General features: G+C 39.6%; 1 non-coding gene across 1 annotated transcript; it reads right to left on the bottom strand.

Annotated features, from left to right (window-relative positions):
- Positions 1 to 2,646: 2,646 nt before the first annotated feature.
- On the bottom strand, positions 2,647 to 2,753 carry LOC131840027 (U6 spliceosomal RNA). The gene has a single exon (XR_009357147.1). It is a non-coding gene; the product is annotated as a U6 spliceosomal RNA (small nuclear RNA).
- Positions 2,754 to 6,009: the final 3,256 nt, after the last annotated feature.

Raw genomic sequence — 6,009 nt, 5'->3', positions numbered from 1 at the left:
CCTGAGAGAGAAGCGCGGTGGCGCCTGTGGAAAGAGCCTTAAGGAAAGGGACACGTCTGTCACTGCAGAGCGACGGAAGCCTGGCTGCTAAGGAGACACGAGGGGAAGATTAGGGCAGGGGAAAGGGCTCCACTCTGAGTAAGGAGTCTGGGTAGAAAGCATGCCTGTCCTGAGCCTTTGGGCCCAAGGAGACAACAGCTCCTTGGCCACCTGTCCGTGGTGGAGCCATGGGCCTGCCACAAGGTGCCTACCCTGAACTCGAGAAACAACTCCCAGAAAGACCTGGCCATCAGATGCTGTCTTCCTCCAGGATGTATAAGCTTGAAGGAGGCACGCGGTTTAAGGGGTAGGAGTGGGGATAGTCCCCCAAAGCTCCCTATTCAGTGCACGGGCAGTGTGCAGGGATCCTGTCACTTCCCCTTTCCTTTGGGGAAAGCACTGGCCTAGTCCACGAGTCCGCCTGAGCCCCAGAGTGAAAGGCCAAGTGATGCCTACACGGGAGATGGTAGTGTGCATAGAGTGCCATCCTAGGCTAAGCGCGCTACTGCACGGTTGTGACTGTGTCTGCTTAGTTCGGCTTAGCAAGGTGAACCCCGGGCGCGAACTTGGAGCCCGGGAAAGCAAGGCCCAAGAGGCACCAGCTCTCCCGGGGCTCTTCCCTAGTCTCCACAGCACGGTGTAATAAACCCACGTGGAGCGAAATCCTCTTTGACTGGGCATCTCCCCTGGGAAAGCACAGCATTCGTTGGGAAACCAGGGTTGGGTTTGGGGATGCTACTGCTTGCCTGAGTTAGTTTCCGTAGCACTGTGGAAGATACCCGCATGGAGCGAAATACTCTTTGCCCTAGCTTCCCCTCTGCCTGAGAGAGAAGCATGGCTGCACACGTCTGTCACTACGCTCCCCAGGAGCAAGTCTGGGGAAGGCACAGCACGCCACCGCCGGGGTAGAGAAGGAGCCGTTGGCCTTGGGGTTTGGAAAATTGAACAGCCACAAGCAGAAAAATGAAATTGGACCATTTCCTTCCACCATACATTAAAATAGTCTGGAAATGGATGAAGAAGCATAATGTGAGAAAGGAATCCATCATAGTCCTTGAGGAGAGAACAGGTAGCAACCTCTTTGACCTCAGCAGCAGCAACTTCTTCCTAGGAACATCGCCAAAGGCAAGGGAAGCAAGGGCAAGAATGAACTATTGGGATTTCATCAGATCAAAAAGCTTTTGCACTGCAAAGGAAACAGTTAACAAAGCCAAAAGATGACTGTCAGAAGTTATCTGGGAGAAGATATTTGCAAATGACATACCAGATAAAGGGCCAGTATCCAAAATCTATAAAGAGCTTATCAAACTCAACACCCTAAGAACAAATAATCCAATGAAGAAATGGGCAGAGGACATGAACAGACATTTCTGCAAAGAATACATCCAAATGGCCAACAGACACATGAAAAAATGCTCCACCTCACTCGGCATCAGGGAAATACAAATCAAAACCAGAATGAGATACCACCTCACACCGTTCAGAATGGCTAAAATGAACAAGTCAGTCAATGACAGATGCTGGCGAGGATGTGGAGAAAGGGCAACCCTCCTACACTGTACGTGGGAATGCAAGCTGGTGCAACCACTCTGGAAAACAGCGTGGACGTGCCTCAAAAAGCTGAAAATAGAACTACCCTATGACCCAGTGCTTGTAGTTCTGGGTATATACCCTACAGATACAAACGTGGCATTCTGAAGGGGCACATGCACCCAAATGTTTATAGCAGCAATGTCCACAATACTTAAACTATGGAAAGAACCTAAATGTCCTTCAACAGATGAATCAATAAATAAGATGTGGTATATATGTACAATGGAATGCTATGCAGCCATCAAAAGAAATGAAATCCTGCTATTTGTGATGACGTGGATGGAACTAGAGGGTATTATGCTTGGCGAAATAAATCAATCTGAGAAAGACAACTATCATATGATCTCCCTGATATGATGAAGTGGAGATGCAACATAGGCGGTTTCGGGCGTATGAAAAGAAAAATAAAAGAAGATGGGATTGGGAGGGAGACAAACCATAAAAGACTGAATCTCACAAAACAGACTGAGGGTTGCTGGGGGGAGGTGTGTTGGGAGAGGATGGTGGGGGTATGGACATTGGGGAGGGCAGGTGCTATGGTGAGTGATGGTGAGTGCTGTGAAATGTGTGAACCTGGTGATTCACAGACCTGTACCCCTAGGGATAAAAACACATTATATGTTTATAAAAAATTTTTTAAAAATAATTTAAAAAATCCATTAAAGAAAAAACACATATTGCAAGCCCAGAGCTAATCTCATATTCAATCAAAAACGTTTGAAAGTTTTCCCCTTAAAGATCAGAAGAAAGACAAGTGTGTCCACTTCCACTACTCTCATTTGACATAGTACTGGATGTCCTAGCCAGAGAAACAAGGAACACAAAGAAATAAGAGACTCCAAAAAAAAAAAAAAAAAAAAGGAAGAAGTAAAATTTTCTTTTTTTGGATAACATGAACTTACATGTTAAAAATCCTAAAAACTTCACAAAAAAATTTGAATAAACAAATTTAGTAAAGCTGCCAAATACAAGATCAATATATAAAAGACAAGAATTTTGTTTTGTTTCATTTTTTTTAATATGGAATGCTTCCCAGTTTTTCATGTCATCCTTGTTCAGTGATCACGCTAATCTTCTCTGCATCATTCCAATTTTAGTATATGTGCTGCCAAAGTAAGCATAAGACAGGAGCATTTTAACACTCTAATGATGAACTATCTGAAAAAATAAAGAAAACAATCTAATTCACAATAGCATCAAAAATAATAAAATACTTAGGAATAGATTTAACTAAGAAGATGAAAGATCTGTACTCCATAAACTATGACATTGATAAAGAAATTGAAGGAGACACAAATGAAAACATAGCTCATATTTATGAATGGTAAGAATTAACATTGTTAAAATGTCCATACTACCGAAAACCATCTGTAAATCCAATTCCTATCAAAAATCCAATGTTAGGGGTGCCTGGGTAGCTCAGTGGGTTAAGCCGCTGGGTCCTGGGATCGAGCCCCGCATCAGGCTCTCTGCTCAGCACGAAGCCTGCTTCCTCTTCTCTCTCTGCCTGCCTCTCTGCCTGCTTGTCATCTGGGCTCTATTTCACAACCCTGACATCATGACCTGAGCCAAATTGAAAGAGATAAAATAAAATTAAGGTGTTAAAAAAAAAAAGGAAAAAGAATTGGAGGTTTAATTAAGTGAGCCACCCAGGCACCCCTGTGGTATCTTAAATTAGCTGTCATATCTTTAAAGTTCTAGAGTATCCATTTGTTCATTTATAAAACCTTTCTCAATATCATTTTTAGTTTCAGTTTTTTGTTCAATTTGCTTCCCCTCTCATTTCTTTGAGCAGAGTAATCAAGCCATTTTACAATCTTTATTGATCATTTTAACATCATACTTAATCCCATTTTGTCTATCAAATCTTGTTAATGGTTTTTCTTTGTGTGCTTTGTTACATTTTGCTATGTTCAAGACATTATATTTGAAACTCTTATTGAGTAGGGATAATTAAGAGCTATAATAATGGTATGGTCCTCCTTCGCAGGATTTTCTCTTATATCTGAGACTCTACAAGACAATCATACTCCAAATTCAGTGATTGGCCTTCTCAGTTTACACAGAAGGCAAGGTAGGCTATAGTCTTATTTCTGCTTCTCCTTGTGCTTTGGGGATCTCAACTTAAATTTGGGTTGTACCAAAGTCCTCAAATTTGATTGCTGCTGGATTTTGAATTTTGTTTCTCTAGTATCAAGAGTCTATTAACAACACAGCTCAGTGTGTTTTAGCAGTTTCAAATGCTCTCATAGCTAAAATGGCTTCAGGGCATATATCTCTAGGCTCTCATTGTATTTCATATTTTGGCCCAGTAATCCCTCACTTATTTTTATAATCATTCTGATATTTTTAACTTTAAAAGCTATTTTGTCTGGATTTTTAGTTGTCTTAAGTAGGAGTTTTTAGATCACCATTACTAGAAGCAACAACAAATATACATGAAAATATCTGCAGTAGTTTATCACATCTTTATGGCTTTGAACTTTCATAAGCTGAGGCATCCTTCTCTAATCACTTAGGCAAACTCCAATTTACCCTTTAAAACAACACAAGAATTGCTTCATTTAAGAACATGTTCAGGGAGGACTCTTCCCCACTGTTCTTACCAACATTCCCACACACTCTTTGCTACCCACACCTTGTTTATGAACTTTCGTTAGGTATATCAGCATGACCAGAATTTTGCTCTATTGTATTTTTGTCCTTTAGAGCTTTAATTAAATATGAATTCCATAGAAAGTCTGTCCCTTTTCTTTCAAACCTGGGTTAGTTAATTCTTCTCATTCTTTGTCAGAAGTTACTTTATTAGAGAAACTTATAGCTCTATTGTGACTTTGGTGCCTTTACAGTTTTTTGACTGGAAAAATCACCCATCCCTGAGATTTTTACACAGCTTCCTAGCTGATATTATTCAGAAATCTGTTCAAAACAGACTTTTTCAGGGAGGCCCTTTCGGACCACTCAGTTAAAAAACCTCTTCTCAATCACTGCTCTTTTTAAAATGTGCTTATTTAGTTCAAATATGCTTCTCTATTAAAGAAAAACCAGTACGATTTTTTTTTTTTTAACGTTGGCTTACCTATTATCTATCTCTCCCATTAAAATGATTCCTCTGGGCTAGGGTTTTGTTGTGCTCATCTTAGGCCAGGCACTCAATAAATTGTCTCTGAATGATTGAATTGCTTGACTCCCTTGCTAGATTCTCAACTTCATGAGGCCAAGGATTGTTCTATTCAGTCCTTCTTTATCCTCAATGTCTGTTATATTGCAGTCACTTACGTGACTAATGGGAAAAATCACAGAAAGAAAGAGTTAAAACTACAGAAAAACCCTGTAGGTTCAATAACACAAAGCTTTCTAAAATTATTTAGCCCAGGAATTGAATACTGGCTGCACTTTTGATTTTTTTTTTACAATACCATTGTATTGAATTTAATTTAATGGAAATACTTGAATGGTAGAATAATAAAAAAATTATAAAAGCAACTTGCTCCTTAAAGTAAGAATTATATAGGGCATCTCTTCTAGAAGCAAACTTTTCAAATGTCAAACATCTGAATGCATAGAAGGAGAAGTAAGAGTGTGAATTGTACTTCAATGCTCTTTTCTTTATATTCAGCAAACAGCTTCATTCACACCTTTCCAATTTTTTCAACTCTTTTGACAAAGCCTTCAGAGGAGTTACTGCTGATGACAACCATCACAGCCTAACAGGAGAAATTTTATAAAGAAAAATAATAGCATGTTTTTCCCCAATTGTTAAGGATATGGTGAAGCTCTGTCAGATTCAAAGGAGGAATGTGCAATTCCATGCTATATATAATCATAACTTATTTTAATAGTGGCTTTGCAATTTTTCAGATATATCCATTTACTGAAACCACTATCAAATAAACAAAAACAAACAAATTAACAGGGGTTCGAGACAGAAATTATCTAATCTAAAAATAGCACATGTTCACAGAAGACACAACACATATCCCAAGTACTACTATAGGTTTCAAGTAATAGTCAAAACAATTTTAAAAATGATTCAGACCCTACCAGTCAAATCATAAATGGGACCTTAACTGTAAATCCTTATCTTTAGACAATAAATCAGTGGTAAAACTCCTAGTGCTATTTCAAAAGTAATCAAGGCCTTGCATTCCTTGTACCAGAAAATAAGCCCAAGACCCCATCTAGTTTATATCTGCTTTTGAAGCCTGCAGAGTCCCTTTCCCTTGTCCAACAGTTACCTCTGCTTTATTCTAACGTTGAAGTTTCTGCCCTCGGTGGAATACAAGCTTCATTCAGGTGAACATGCAATACACATTGCACAAATACATATGTGGATGTGCATGCATCCACAACCTTATGACCAACCATACACGGGAT

This window comes from Mustela lutreola, chromosome 8 (genome assembly GCF_030435805.1).
Source record: "Mustela lutreola isolate mMusLut2 chromosome 8, mMusLut2.pri, whole genome shotgun sequence".
In the NCBI taxonomy this organism is placed as follows: domain Eukaryota; kingdom Metazoa; phylum Chordata; class Mammalia; order Carnivora; family Mustelidae; genus Mustela; species Mustela lutreola.
Note: the sequence above shows the minus strand (reverse complement) of the source record. Positions and strands in the feature narration are given on the sequence as shown.